Raw genomic sequence first — 16,121 nt, forward strand, 5'->3', positions numbered from 1 at the left:
AAACCAATTGATTGCTTGGGGAAGTTTGCCAGAACCTTGCTAATGACTGAAGGTAGTGCTGAAGGACTGAAGGTAGTGACTGAGCTTGCATTTAAAACATTCCTGCTATTTACTTCTGGAGAAGGTTGACAAGAGGGAATTAAGTGGAAGTCTGTGGGAATTAGATGCCTAACTCTCCTTTGGGCCTTTGGAAATCTCCACCTTGGATTCTTTTTTTTTTTTTTTTTTTTCCCCCCTCCTCCCTGAAGGGCAGAGCCTTATGCTGGGCTCTCCCGTTCTGCTGCAGCAGACAAGGAGATCTGTGCAAGTGTTCCTTACTTCTGCTGAAATAGACTTGCAATCAGAATGCCATTTGCTTTCACTGCGGAGTCCTGGAAGCCATAGGCCCTTGTGCAAGGAATCCAATTAAAATGCAAAAGAAAAATAAAAAAGGGTGGAGGGGAGGAGAAGAGGTGAGTAAAGCTCCTTCCACAAACTGTGGGAGGGATTTCCTGTAAGAGGTTAATCTTGACCTTGAGCTTTTCCAAGTCCTTTCCTTAGGATGCTGACCCAGCATTGATTAAATGATTCAAAACACGAAATGATCTTTGTTCTTTTTCTTTTTCCTCCTTAAAAAAAAGTAATTGGATTGACATAAATTAGAGCTGAGTTAACCTGTCTGGAATAATTGGATTGGTAATAATGGACAGTGGTATGGATTGAAGTCGGTCACAGTTTAACCTGGAGGCTTGGAGAGGTTCCCCCCCCCCCCAAAAAAAAAAAAAAATCCCCTCCGAGTACAAAGGAATGTGGAGGGAGGGAGAAGTCTGCCCCTATTTGCCATATGCACAGGGCTGCTTGCTGGGGAATTGCTTCAGGGGAACTCTGGTTGCAAACTTGGATTTTCCTGGCAATAAAGTACACAGGTTCATTGCTTGGAAAGCAATAGACAAAACTTTGCGAGACGCTGTATTACAGTGATAAATCACTTCATGGAGAGTAATCCTACATCCTTTCTGTACTGTTCTTATATACCACTGATTAGAGAAAGGCTGGAGGAGCTGCTTTTGGATCTGGACTTCCAGTGGCAGTGAGGGATGTATGAACAAAGGGATTTCAGGCTACTGTCTTTCATTAGTATATCTATAAACTTCTCCCAAATACCCTATATATTTTAGTTTGGGACTCTTCTTGCCTCCTTGGTAAGAACAACGATGAGAAATTATCTACAGTATTGAATAAAATTGGGAGTTTTGATCTTGAAGTAGCTTAAAGCTAGTTTACTTTGCTTCTGGCTTGAGACCTTCACCACTCTATGTTAACTGCTGGTTAGAATAGGCAAGTACTGCTGAAATGCATCCAGAAGGAGAAAGCTCTCCCAGCCCTGAAAAAATATCCCTGTCTTGGGAAGTAATTCTAGGATATTGTTCCAAAGTAGTTGCGTGATCCTCTCCCAAAGACTCGATTGGAAGCTTTACTGGTGTTTGCCGCCATATCCTTCACTCCAGTGAAACCTAAATTTATCAAGGCACGTATGTTATGCTAAGTATCTGAGAACTCTCATCCCCATTGGAGTGAAAACATTTCCAAAGGAACTGCTTTTTTCCCTTTCTCTTCAGTAAAGGTCACCTATAGGTTTCCCTCAGGGTGGCAACAATCCAAGAGTACCGCACAGGCAACTGAAAAATGAGCTGTGAAGAAATCATCTAGGGGTGAAACCGTTCTCTGATCCTGAAACAGGCAGGATATTGGGAATATGTGCTAAGGAAAGGTTCATGTCCCTGCAATGTGCCCTGGGAAGGACCGGGAGTGGAAAAGTAGGCGTCCTGCAAATCAAATGGAGAATGTGATTTTTACGGAGCTGAGTGTAGGAGGTGGGGTGAGGAGGAAGTGAAGGGAGGCCAGCCTTCCTCCTTGCTTCTAACCAGGACCATTCATATCTTGTGGGTGTTTGTTTTTTGGCTTTATCCTGTAAAAAAAGATAATGATGGTTATGGGGTTGCAACAGTTGCTTGTTGGTGAAGCTACTGGACTGCCTTCTGTTCTTGTAGCCAAATCCTGCAGCCTTTTCAAAATTACATGATCAGTCCTGATTATCATATTAAAAATACTTGCTGTGAATAGCTTAGTTGGAAGAATGGTCTGTGTAAGGCCTTGATCTCAAAAATCACAGCAGTATTATGTGATTGACAGAGAAAAGAGGTTTTGAAGGATTACAGCTAGTCATTCTCCATCTAGAGCTTTCTGACTGATCTCTGTGGGCCAGACACTGACTCTGCAGGATTCAGTGGCAGAATTCCCCAGGCTTTCGGTGGGACAGTTGGTAGAAGCAGCATTTTGCCATGAATATCGCTTATCGCTGTGACTGGACTGCTCCCTGAGCTGGCAAGCACATCTGTGGCACAGATTAGCCAGAGTGTGCACTGCCTACTTGTGCTGCAGGTAGCGTAAGGATTATGAGTCCCAAATGGGCCTGATGCAGCCAAAGGATTATTCCCTTCCAGAGCGAGGGATGAACAAGGGAAATGGACTGCTTCTGAGTCACCATCTGCTCAGGGGTAATCCGGCTATATGCTTTCCTCTGCCTAGAGCTTATGACAAAGTCACAGCGTGGACCTAAATAATTAGGAGATGCCTGGCTTCAGAGTGGCGAGTCACTTCTTCCCCTGCTGACCTTGGCTGATTAGCAAATGTTTGGTACCGTTTATGGAATCCTATCAAAGCAGCCCAGAGGCATTCATCTGCCTAAAAGCCTCCGGAGGATCTCTTCTTCCCCCCTGGGGCACAGCCCATCCTTGCTCTTCAAAGCAGGTTTTTGATTAGCTGACTGGAGATGCATGTTTAAGATCTTGCATTTTTTGATGTTTTTTTTCCTCTCCCATCCCCCCCTTCACAGAGGAGGAAACTTAACATCATACTAGTCCCTCTGTGGCAGTTCGGAAGTTAAATTTACCAGGACCATTATCTTTAACAGCTGCTGCTGTCTGACAGATTGAGTTTATAGTCAGTCTTATAAGCACTAAAAACACTTTTATCCTTGTGGGTCCAATTTCAGAGCTATTCAATTTATTATCTCTGAGAGTTTAACAGCTGTTCTCCCTGTTCCCTCGTACCCACCTGCCCCTTGCTCCCTCCCACTCCCCAAAGCTCAAACCTAAGGCTGACCCCTTAATCCTGGAGGTAGAAGAAATGCTATGCGCATGCTTGCCAGCCTGCAGTGGTGGAGTCCCCTGCTCCTACCGGTTTGCCTGTTAAACAGCAGCATCGTGCCAATGTTGTGCTGTTCTGGCCATGGTTGGAAGAAATGTTCCTTTCTCTCTACCTCAGCAGAGAGGAAAGAAGCTGCCTTGGGGGTTGCGGAGAGGAGAGAGGTGAGGAGGCTGGATTGCTTTGATTGGACTGTTTGCAGCTTTATCTCTGGGCAAACAGAAAATTAAAAGAATGGTGGAGTAATTGGGAAAGAGACAAGATACGTTTCTCCTGTGAATCTTTTCTAATAGCTCTGAAGCACACATCTAGTGATAGGGAGTTACCAGCCTGCAAGCTGCTCTGACTGCTTTGAAGTCCTGAGTTTCTGTGCTGTAGCAAAGTCCACTCTAGTGTCTGGACTCTCTGGCCCCCTGGCTATGTGCTACACTGTCCACAACCTTAGAGTGAAAATCTAGTTTTTTTCTTCCCAGGGCTAGTCTCATCTCTTTTGCTTCTAATGGCATATTTTTCCCCCCATGCTGGGGTATGATATTCTCCTCTGCTAACATGTAGGTAGGCTGGTAGCTTTTTCTGCAGAGGCAACTGTACAAGACAGGAATCACACCCTGAAAATGGGATGAGAATCCCCAGTAGGATACCTCCTGTAGGAGGCGTTGCGTTGAGGTGTCTTCTCTCTGGTCTATGCTGGCCTGTCCCAGTGAAAGGTCCTCCAAGGGAAAAGAGGCAAGAAATCTTTTAAGGGCGTAACAGCTCTGAGAATGAAGCAGCAAAATTCATGTGAAGTCAAGACATTACTTTAAATAAAATACTCCAAAGCCTCTACACTATGCGCAGTTATATCAGTCTTAGCAATTGGTTTAGAGCACTTAGAAAATAAACACATGGTGTTAATCTTCACCTACAATACGTCATCACAGTCCCGTAGTTTGATGCAGTTGCACTGATTTAGGGCCAGTGCAGGTAGTCCTTTCTCTTAAACAGACTCTTCTCTCTCCATCCTTTCAGTCAGTGTGTGCTGGGGTTCCTTGTGTTGGGTGCTCTCCTTATTTTTATAAAGTGTTTAAAAGCTTACAGCTTGGTGGGGGAAGGAGCACAGGAGACGGTCAGAATAACAGTTTCGAATCCATTTTCCAACCTTTCTTTCCCTGTAAACACTCCTCCACCATTTACACTTACCAGAGGTGGGCATGGTGGTGATAACCAGACACACTTGCACCTTCCACCTTATTTACTACACCATTCTCCTTAATTTGTGAAATTATTTAAGTAACTGTACTTTTTTGTGTTACCAAAGTTGTCTGTTACAATTACCAGTGAGAAGTATTTCTGCTCAGGGTAAATGGAGAGAAGAGCTCATCCTCCAAGGAAATAGATGATAGGCAGATGTTGTACTTATTAAACATGCTCCATCACAGCATTGAGGGCTAAAACTCTGTTGTGGACCTTAGGGGAAAAATGGGTTCAATTTCCACCTTTGCTCCAGACATACCATTTGTTCTTCCTTGTGTGGTAGGAGAGGGGGGCTGGGACCAGTTTTTGTTCATGCTTTTATGAAAGGACAGTTCCTGCTTCAGCAGCTCTGTGTGAGGGGATGCAAATCTGTATTTCCCACTGGAGTGCCCATGTCCTGGTGTGTCATTCTGTTTCTCCTGTTAATGCTGTTTTATGTACAGAGTCAGAGATGGGGAACAGGAGATGCCAAGAATGATGCTAGTCCAGTGGTCAGGGCTATTGAGGAGAGACTGCAGAGGTTCAGTCCTGTGCCATCATGTTTATACATGTTGGAATAGTAACTCTAGAAACTATTTCAGTATCTCTGACCTGTAGCTGTGTTTTTCTCCTGGGAAACATGGGATGCAATCATCTGAGGTAGGAGAAGAAGGACTTGAGCATTTGTCTTCTCTCCTCTGAGAGCCTGAACAGCTGGATAAAAACCTCCCTTCTGTTACTATCCTGCTTCCCCTCATGTTTGTCACTAATTCTTCACTCTTCATTTTCATTTCCATTGCCTTGTTCTGGTGACAGTGTGTGAAATAAGGACAGCTTTGTTTCAGGTTGCTCAACCTAAGTTGAAGGATAAGAATAATTCATCCAGACTACACTTTTTTTCTTTCTCCCACCACCTTCTTCCCAAGCCTCCCACCTCTGCTTTGTCTATGAGCTGACTTAGTTTGTGTACATGGCTCTTGCTCTACTGTAATGTTGATGAACCTCCTAGTCTGTGCCTCAGTTCCCTGTCAGGTGGAGGTGATAGTACTTTCTCACTATGTCTGGGGATGCCACCACACAGTGCAGCAGTGCATACAGTCAGCCACACTAATGGACCAAAGGGGAGCTTGTTCTTGCTGCGGTTCGCTTCTTTTTCAGCAATGGCACATTCTCTGCCGTGTTTCTCATCCGCCCCATCTCTTCACTTTACTTTCAGCTTTGCAAAAGCATTGATTTATTGTGTGAGTAGACACTGTGAAGATGAGATATATTCTGAAAAATCCCTGCAAATTGGCAGTGAGAATTTGAGAATGGATTTTGCTTATTTTCCCGTGATGGTGATACATGGTCTGTTACACCTTGGCTTAGGCTAAGTTTCACTGAAGTTAATGCGAGACTTCCTGTTGACATATGTAGTCTTTGGATCAGACTGGTAGAATTTTGGCACTTCTCAAGTGATAGCAAAATCTCAGTAAGCCTTGTGGTGTAAAGGAGGCTATTCAGACCTGTCACTGAGTGCCTGTTTCATTCCTTTTGTCATTTCTCTGTTCTATTCAAGTTCTTGTGCTGCTCCTGTTCCAGTGGTGCCCGAGTGCCCTCCGATGGTGCTGATGTTCCCACAAAGAGATAATGATACCTACCTACTTCAGAGGGTCCCTTTCTGCTCTGCTTCATTTCCTTTCCACCTTGCAGACAGTCTGATTATAACACATGGCTATTCCTACTCTTGTCAGCTTCAAAAGGGAAGAAAGAAGTCATTAGAAACCAACAAAAATGTTAATTGTATCATAAATCTCTGAACAAAACAGCATTTCAGAGGTTTATTCTGATTTGGGTGCGTGGCACTGCAGCTAAATTCGCTGTTCTTTCCTAAGTCAGAGGCAGAGGAGACTGCCTTGTTTGCCATAGCCAATGGTAATATCAAACAGGGATACAGTTTCAGCAGTTAAGCCTTAGACCTAATTTAGAAGCACTTTTTAAGAAAGTATGGAATTAATTCTTTAAAGGGAAATAGCTTTACTTTTTATTAGTCTGAAGTAAGCATGTGAACATGCTTTTTTGTGTATGTTTTAAGAATGGCTGTACAATTGTAAGGGACCAGGGGTCCATCTAGCATAGTATCCTCTCTTTGGAAGTGGTGGGCTGACACCTGTCTGTAAAAGATGGAGAATACCAATAAGAAGAGAGGAGAGTGGCTATAAGATTGTGGCTGTGGAAATTAGTGGTTGCACTGAAGAAAAACTGCAGAACTGTGTCAAAAAATAAATGTCTGGGACTGAAGCAAAGAATGCTGAAATGGAAAGGAAGGTTCAGAACAGAGAATTGCTACTGACACCCTCCCCCCCCCCCCCAAGGCTACTATGGAAGGACTAAAATCAATGAAGTGATTATAGAAATGGGGGAATTCCCCCCCCCCACCCGGCTAATGCCCATCTGGAGCTTCCACCCATGCTGGGTCTGTTGAGACTTGCCTCCAGTCTAACATACAAACAGCATAGGTTTAGGTGTAAGAATAGGCCCCCTGGTCTGAAATGCATTAACTGCTGATTTATAAACGCAGCACAAATTTGGCAGAGCTGGGAAGGATCCCAGGTTCCAGGAGTTTGCACCATTGAAGCTAGGTTGATAGTGCCACAAGTTTTACAGCTTTTCATTGTGGTGGCTGGAGTGGATTGAAACAGGCTGAGAAGCTCCTAGTGCAGCATGCAGGAGGTGGAGTGCAAGGAGAGGGGCAAATGTACTGGTTTCCTTTCCCAGCCAGGGAGAGGCTGGAGACTTCCAGGCCCATCTCTTCTTCTCCCCGTATTGAAGCCATCTGTCAGAGGGCAGTCTTCTACTGCGTGTGTGGGTCTGTGGACATGCTTTGGTCCTCTTCTCTTTTCTTGCAATTTCAGACAGATCCAGTTTCAAATTGCAGCCAGCCCTCAGTAGATGGGAGGAAGGGGAAAGGATGGTTAATCCAATCCTTTTATCTTGCCCTTTGTCTAATTAAAACCACAACAAATGGCACAGTTTAGGTTTAAATGTAATTGTGTTTAATGAAACATTAAGGGCAATTAAAGGAGTTACCGTGGCAGCCTCTCTCTACCCTCCAGGGTTATAATGGTCTGATGAAGTGCTCTTACTGGCTCTCTTGGCAGGGGCTTGTTAATTGCATTAGAAACTGATAGTGGTTTTCTTTTAATACTGAAGTTTCTCTGGTTATTCTTCTCAAGGCACTTGCATGTGATCAGCCACTGGAACTTCTGGAGCAGCAAATCTGCAGTGCTGGCTCCCCAGCAGGGCAGGATGAGAGATGGACTGGTGGGAGGCTGGGGAGGCAGCCCATTTCCTCTAAAGAGCACCTGAGCTTGGGTCAGGGCAGCTGCTGGAGCTGGGAGATATCAAATGAAGTCCTGAGGCCTGAGCTCTGCTCCTGGCTCTCTTGCAGGCATCCTAGGTCACTTTGGTTCTGTGTGTCCCGGGTTGCAGTACTTGGTCATTTAAGCTGGGAGCAGCCCAAGAGATTGTGAAGCTTCATGTGGAAATTAAAGCAAAAACTAATGTCCCTCCCTCCGCCTGCCCTGACTGATACCAAGCAAGGTCAGTTCCCCAGTCTGTTCATCTGAGCACACTTGGGCGAACACAGGAGCAGATGTGACCAGCCAAGGGAGGGCCAGGCTGCAGTTGCAGTGCTGGTTGACTGCTAGCTGTTGCAGAGCAAGGGTAGGAGGAAGAGGACCGATGTTAGCAGGAGACAATGTGTTATGTTTTCCCACTAGGGTAGGTGGTCTTGGTATAGTTAGTTTGAGGGCTGCCCTCAAGGGCATCAAAAGGGATGTTTATTGTGTAAACCTGGTTGATTCATACTTTTAAAATATTACTGATTTACTATCAGTCTGATACTTTTTAAAGAAAATCTCAGCACCTAGAATTGAGTAATTGCTGGAGTTTTCCCATTCAAAAAAAAATAGTACCTTCCTCTTTAAAACGAAGCCTGAATTTAAAGTTTCTAGCATTTTAGGACTTTGGCTCATGCCTGACTTATGCTTTTTTTTAAAATACAGATGGGAGTTGGCACAAGTGAGAGAAACTGAGGGACAGAGGGAGCATGAGGGCAATCCCGGTGCTGCTGGAGCCAGTAGGAGCTCTGCCACAGATGCAGGCGAGGGCAGGCTTGTTCCCCCCTCCCTTGTTCCTTAGGTAATGTGGAGGGAGCTGGGGCAGAGCTGGGAGCAGGATGCTGAGGTGTAATCGCTTTCCTGTGTCTTGAAGAAATAAGTATTGTCAGAGCAGCAAAATAAATGCAGAGTTTAAAGTTGGTGGTGGTATTAGACAGTAAATAGTCCCCTCACTGCAGTAGCAGCTTGAAGTGGGACAGGTCTAGCTTTTTCTTTGTTCTGTCCCTAGCTAGAACCTGTGGTTTAAAAACCAAGGTTAACAGCAGCCTCCTGAGCATGGTGCTGACTTGACGGCAGCTTTTTGGCTGCAAGGCTGCCTTCCCATCCTTGACAGTGTGACTGCTCTAAATCTTAGTAAAAGATGTCGCTGCAACACGTGTCCCCCAGAGACTGGGAGGAGAAGGGAATGATATATGGGAGAAACCTGTCTCTAGAGTCCTGCCATCTATTTCTCAAGTCTTAAGAAAATGCTGCCACTGAGCTGTCTCCATTTATCTCAAGTAAATATGGAGAGAAACTTTAAAATAAGTCCTTATTTTTTTCCTGGCAGAGGTTGTTTTTAACACCAAAGGCTTTTTTTCTTCCTCAGCACATTTTCCAGTAGCTTTCACAAATAAATAAATTAGCGCACCTACTCGTCTTCACCTGCTTCCTGCCCTGTTCAGCAAGCCCCTCCTGAGACAGCACTGGGGGAGCGCTCCATTTATCTTGACCTCCATAAGCCCCTTGTGATGCTCAGGCCTCCCCACGGCCACAAGAAGTTACAGATATCTCTGTTTTGCAGACAAGGAGCCAAAGCCAGTGGAGACCTGGGACACGTTCACTCAGGAAACTTACAGTTGAGCAGGAGCTAAATCCTGTTTGCTTTGTTGCTTGGGGGCTTTGCGAGTGTGAGGTAACAACTGCGCTTTTGGGTGGTTGCTTCCCCTTCCAACCTCACTGCTGTGGACTGGTTGTTTTACTGGTGTGTTTGTGTGCCTGTTTGTACCTCAGGTGACCTGTTGCTTGTGAAGGTGCGTGAGCACTGCTTGGCCCTTTGTGAGATGAGGGTTATGGCAGCTGAAGGCTAAGACAGATGCTGACATGTCCGTTTCTCAGGTCATGTCCTGAGCTGCCTTTATGAAATGCATCTGAAAGCATTTTTGGCTCATTCTCAGCAGTGAGGCTCTCATGGCCCCATCTGTGCCATGCCACTCAGCAGTGGTGCAGCGTGCCTGGGTGGCAAGGGACAGCTGCTGCGGTCCTGGCCTGCTGCAGCTGATGGGCACTGCGCTCTCAGGCTTTCTGCTGTGGAACCGAGCACAGAAGAGCAAAGTGAAGCTGGGACCTCCCTCAGAATCCCTCAGGAGCTATTTATGGTTTGCCCGATGCTGTAACTGCTGAAGTAAGGCCTCCCTCTTGGGACAGTGCATAGTGTGTTTGGGTAAGGGGCCCTGAGGTTAGAGTGGTTCAGCACTCGCAGCTGGCTGGGAGGTCTGTCACTGTGTCTCTCACTGAATGGCTTCATCTTGATGCAGCGGTGTGTCTGCTGGCTTTCTCCGCTTGGGCTGGACAAGCTAAGAAAGGATCAGTCTACATAACTCTTTTGTTCAGCAAAACCAGATGCTGTCATGTAGGAGGTGAACAGGCTACAGCTGAACTAAGTGGGAACGTATGTTAGGCAGTAAGTAAGGAAGGGCTGTTACCCCTGGACATAACTTGCGGAAATGTGTTCTGAGCAAAATCCTGACCGGACTGTTTGTATCCGTACTCTTTACTGAATACACTGTACTGATGAACATTCAGGGGTATCTAGGGCAGTGGTTATCAAGCTTCTTCATAAACTTGCCTTGGTTCCCAATGATGGGATGCAACCCTGAAGTCCTTCCTGTTTTCCAGTGTCAGGGTGGCCAAAGAGGTATATTAGGGTCTGTGAACATTTTCTATTAAAAAGGTTTTTTTTCTACAAGCCAAAAGTATTCTGAAAGTGCTTCTCCTTGAAAATTTTGTTACTTTTTTCAAAATGTGTGGCTCCTGGGTATCCAGACTTGATACCATTCTTGCCTACTAGTCCCTGGCAAGCAAGAAACCAAGGAAAGTGCGGTGCTAGCCTGAGCTTTTCCTGCTGTGACCTTTGGAGCCTCCCCATGGGTTGCTGCTTGGTAGGGTCTCCAAGCAGCCTGCCTGTGATGTGAAGAGGTGTGTTGGACAGCCATGCAAAGAGTGCTTACCTCCCTCTCCCTCCGTCCCTTCGTGCTCAGAGATGTCTGCGACAGCAGGAAATTTTGCTCTAGGGGCAATTGATCCTGCCCTTCACAGGGGTTAAGGGCCCTTCCTTGACATTTGGGATGACCTGGTTCTAGGTCACAGACTCAGCCCTTGCTTCCAGGGAAGCTGTGGGTACTGTTGTGCTTTCCTGTGACTCTCCTCCACAGCAGGTGGTAGGGAGAACAAAACAGACATTCTCCATGTTGGGTACGCTCAGCCCCAGTCGTCACACGACTGCCCCTTTCTCTAACAATACACGATTTCTTCCACCTTCTTCTGCAGTGGTGCTGTGAGAGCAGGGACAGGCATTCACACTGCTTAAGTAAAACATAATGATTTAAGTTTTATTTAATTTAAACAATAAAATGGCCATTAAACAAGTTATGCATTGACCACCTTACCATGCCCTCTAGCTCTAATCCTGATTAAGTGTCTTTATTACTTGGCTCAGTTGGCCTTTTTTAAATGACAACGAAACACTTGATAGCATGAGTGCAAACTCCTTCCCTCTTGGCAATTATCTCCCTTCCTACTGAGTTTTGCAGGAGGAGGGAGAGAGAGGGGGAAGAAGAAGGGAGAGCTGGTTGGCCAGGGGAGAAATCCAGCAGCACCTGATCCGTTTATCACATAGATATGCCACAGTGGAGGCTTAATGGAGATTTAAATAATTCAGAGCACTCAGCCCTGCTAAAGCTGTATAATGAGCCTTCTGCACTGTGAGCCACTGCTTGGCTGAACGTAGGAGCAGGGAGGTCGCATGGTTTTTTTCATGCATAATTAAAGGGATAAAAGGGGATTTAGAGCAACAGTGTTACAATGAAGCATGGGAGAGAGGCTTCGCTTGTGTTTAACTTAAATGCCAAACAGTTGTTGACTTGCAGAATAAGCTTCCTTCTTTCTTTCTCTTTTCCTCTTCTACTCCTTGTTGACCTGCTTCTGCTCCCCTCTGTCCCATGAGCATAGGGGCTGCCTCTGAGGGGGATTCGGTGATGTTTTCCATGTTGGGACAGCAGCTCGGTTCCATGGCTGTTCAAAGTCTTTGGAACATCCAGGCACCAGCTAGAGGCCTTTTCCAGCATGTCTCTGTTCCTTTTGGGAGAAACAAAAGGAACCTGCTCCAAAGGAAAAGACTGAAGAGGGAGTTGGGAAGGATACAGGGCATTATTTTACTTTGGTTTCTTGCTTTTATGACTTAGCATTTTCTGCTGTTACTTTTAAAAAATCTGGTTCAAAATGATGCTGGCTTCTGACTGGAAGGATGGCTTTAAGAGCACTTGTTTATTCTTGCTTCTTCCTCTGTTTTGTCTTGCTTCTCTTTGCCCCTCTTTCTAGTTCTTCCACAGGAGCAGCCAACCTTCAAAACCCCACAGGTCTAACACAGGCAGAGAGAAGGGAACTCCAATGCACACAGCCAGGCCAGACATAAGGTTTCTCTCATTGCTATATCAGCCATTTACTGTATCCAATCAGCCCTCAGCCCGTGATGTTGGTAGAAGGAGAGTATGGCTTTGAATTGTCCTCCTCCCAGGGAATGGCAGTGCATATGTTTGTATTGAGTTCTTCTCAACCACGTTTAAAGACTGTAGATCTGGAGTGGTGGTAGTGATGATTAACATCACCTTTCAGCCTTTCATTAACCCCTCATCACAAGCTTGGTCTGCTGAGAGTGCTTTCTCAAAGCAAACAGGTCTGACCTGGCTGCTTTTACTGAGTTCTACCTCTCACTGTTAAACTGCATGTTTCATCACAGCTCATTCTGAGCATGGGTGAATTCCCACTGCATCCGTATGAGATGGATGCAAAATGGAGCCAGAGAGATTCAGCAGTTTAGAGGTACAGTTCCTCAGAAGGAAGGGGCAAGGGATAAATCCAGCTACACCAGAACTTTTGCTAATCATGCTGTGCCACTGTTGTGATCTGCCATAGGCTACATGATGACTGAGTCCTAAGGTAGTATAAATCAGATTTACATATCTCCCTTCACCACTAAAGCCACCCATGAAGCGCAATTAATCAAAGTATAGGGAAGAGTTACCAAAAATGGGTTTATGCAGATGCAAATCTGTAGTGTATCTCCTACAGTGTTTGTAGTAGTAATAGAGAAGTGTTAATGCTGCAGAGGCACAGCTCTGAATCATCTGGAGAGCTGTAAAAAGATATAGCCCCTGGTGACAAAGGAAGATGAGCTCAATTTGGAAAAGGTGTGAAGAGAAGCCACTCAGATCTTTGTTGTGTATGAGTGGAGACTAAAGAGATTGGGAGGCTCAGCCTTGCAAAACAAAGGTTGAGAGGGGCTGCTACTTTTTCAATGTATGCTGAAGGATATATCTCCACCAAGGACAACCATTATTGTAGTTAAGATTGAGACGAACCTTGGAGCGGTGAGACTCTGGAGCATTGCCCAATAAGAGTGGTGGAGTCAAAAAAAACCCCCCAAACTGGTCTTAAGGTGATATTTGATAAGCTGGTGAAAGGGATTATATGATGATTCTGCCTGCAGAGTACATGGATCAATAAATCAGGAAATCCTTTGTGGCCTTCAATCCTTAACTCCTTTGCCTGGGGCTGCAGGAACATGCTGTAGCAGCTTGTGACTGCCTACCTGCAGAGGTGTGTACACATTCTTCAGCAGCTGTCCTGCCCTCACTACTTTCTCCAGGTAGAGCCTTCAGAGTTGTGTATCAACGTGATGTACAGGCATGAATATAGTCTGTGTCCTTCCTCCGCCAGTGATTGAGGCGAGTTGCACAAGTTACTGTCAAATCCCTTATGCACTTTGTCCCTTGCACATTGAATTTGTTATTTTTTTCTTTAAGTAAACAAAACAAGAAGGAATCTTCACCTGTGACCATATTATTCACTGTAATGGCATGTGTTCATCAGCCATTCATTACTGGGTGGGGAGGGGAGATGGTGAGGCCTCCTACACAGTCATGATAATGGAAACATCTATCTTGTCTCCCTCAATGCACACTCTCCATTTAGGAATTTCAAAAACACTTCTGTCAAATATCACTCTCTGCGCAATCCTGTTAGCAGGGCTGATGAATGGAGTCTCAAATTAAGACCGATCCCTCTGATAACTGCAGTGCTGTAGGAGAGTCATCTGCTCAGTCAGAGCTATTTATTATATCTGATTAACTGGGATGGCAATCTTCATGACCCACTGTAAATTCTATTAGGGGCATTCTGAGACCCAGAAATGCAAATTAGGCTTCCCAAAACACACATGCATACATATAACCTCTCTTAGCAAATGGATAATTTCCTCACATTCATTTTAATGTTGTTTCAAGAGATATGTTGATGCCTTCCCTTTGCCTATGGGAGGGAGAAGAGCGTAGGGTATGGTACTGGGTGGAAGGCTGAGATAATTTGAGTATTTCATTTGAGTTAGTGGTCGGTGGTATGTGAAACTCTGACGAGTAGAGTAAAGATAGCCCCATGTTTTCTGTTTGCTCTTCAGCTTGAGAAGCCGCATGGCAGCAGCTCCAGTGGTATGTTTTGTGAGCACTGGGCTTTCTACCTCCCAGTTCCCATTAGCCTGTATCCTACAGGCATTCCCATCAAAATGGATGCTTAGGAGCAGAAGGCGCTGCCCGTTGGTAATAACGGAGAAACCTTTGTGTGAGATTTGCCTATGGCAAAGCTCCAAAGATAGGACAGGCTCTTCAGGCTGTTTTTTTCTTTTCCTTTATAATTTGATTCCAGCTAGGTCCCTAATATCTTTAGCTGCCTATGTGAAATGAAGTCAGGTTGGAAGTTCAGGGCTAACTCCCCCTCTGGCTCAGTGATTGTAAAATGAGTAGCATAGTTTCAGCAGTGGCTGTGTGAATGGATTTCTGTACAGCTTCATTAATGATTATTGATAAGGTGCTCTGAGACCTTTGAATAAAAAGCACTTTTTAATCATACTGTTATTCCAGATGTTAATACAAATGACTGAGGCACCTCTGTGTGGCTGCAGTGGAGTTCAGCATTAACTGTGTGCCTTCAGAAAGGGAAGGAGTCGGTCTCCTAGGCTGCTCAGTGAATAGTTCATCCAGAAGTTTTTCATTTGGGGTGATTAATTCTGCCAAGAAGTTGAAAAGGTTTATTAAGGGCAAACAAAGCAATGATTCTTAGAGCTAACAAACAGCATTGTTGGTGCTTTGCTTTCTTCTCCTGGTCGTATTTTATATTGAGAATACTTTCCATAATGGTGCAGTAAATGACTATAAAATGCAGAAATTAATAGTATGTGCTATCTAGTAGTGTACTATCCACCGACCTATGGGTTAGGGTCATCATGACCAATTATTCTATGATTAATAGTTTTTTAGCCCTTCTTAAAGAGTTAATAAACCTTTTGAAGAGTAGCCTTGGCATAAAAACTCTTTCTATTTTCCACTTTTAGTTCTTGTCCCTGTTCATTAAGATTCTTATGACATCTGTGTCTTTGGTGTATTTTCCATGTATGTATTTCCTTAGGATTTTTATTGAGACAAGCTGCTGTGATGATGTGTGGCTAAAAGAAGAGCTGCATAGAGCTTAGAAGTACCTGGCAATGTATTTGAATCTTTTTAAGCAGTTAAAAATTCCCAACACGTTGAATGAAAATCTTATCTGGGCATGATAAGGATCCCTTGGTCCCTGTAATATAATGTAGTTTGTTTCTTCCAGCCTCACAAATGCTTTTGTTATCTTTGCTTTGATATTTTTTTTTCCTCCCCTCTGTATCGCTTTGATTCCCGCCCCCCCTTCTCTTCCATCATTGTTGCTTGTAAATCCTTCCCCTGGTAGAGATTAGAGTAGGAATGAGTGATAGATGCTGTCAGTAACAGGAGCTAATTTTACTCCTGATAATGGCTCTGTGATTTATACAGACTTCACTATGCTGATGCAGACATGTACCTAGGGGGCCTTACTCCTGTCTGTGCTCAGCTCAGAGGTGCACCACACTTGGCAATGTGGGATTTTTGCTGTAGGGAAGTGTGCAATTTCTGCTGGTAAATTTTTATCCTGGGAAGATCCTCTGCAAATCCTTCTCACCAGAGAAGGACTCCCTCTGTGCACATAACAAAACAACAATTTGGGGGTTTTCCTTGAAGAAGGTTTTGCCTTCTGCGGAAATGCATGTGTGTGGCCGGGGGTGGGGGAGTGCATGAGTTGGATCTGATTCATATTCCATTCCCGGTGGGAGGATTTCACTGGCATCCATGCAATGATGCTGTTGTCAACCCAGCAGGGAGGACTTCTGGGTATAGCAGGCATGTACCATGGCGATGGTGCTGAAAGGCTAATTTAGTAACAACACTGAACATTGCCCTGGGTGGT

This window comes from Apteryx mantelli, chromosome 17 (genome assembly GCF_036417845.1).
Source record: "Apteryx mantelli isolate bAptMan1 chromosome 17, bAptMan1.hap1, whole genome shotgun sequence".
Taxonomy (NCBI): domain Eukaryota; kingdom Metazoa; phylum Chordata; class Aves; order Apterygiformes; family Apterygidae; genus Apteryx; species Apteryx mantelli.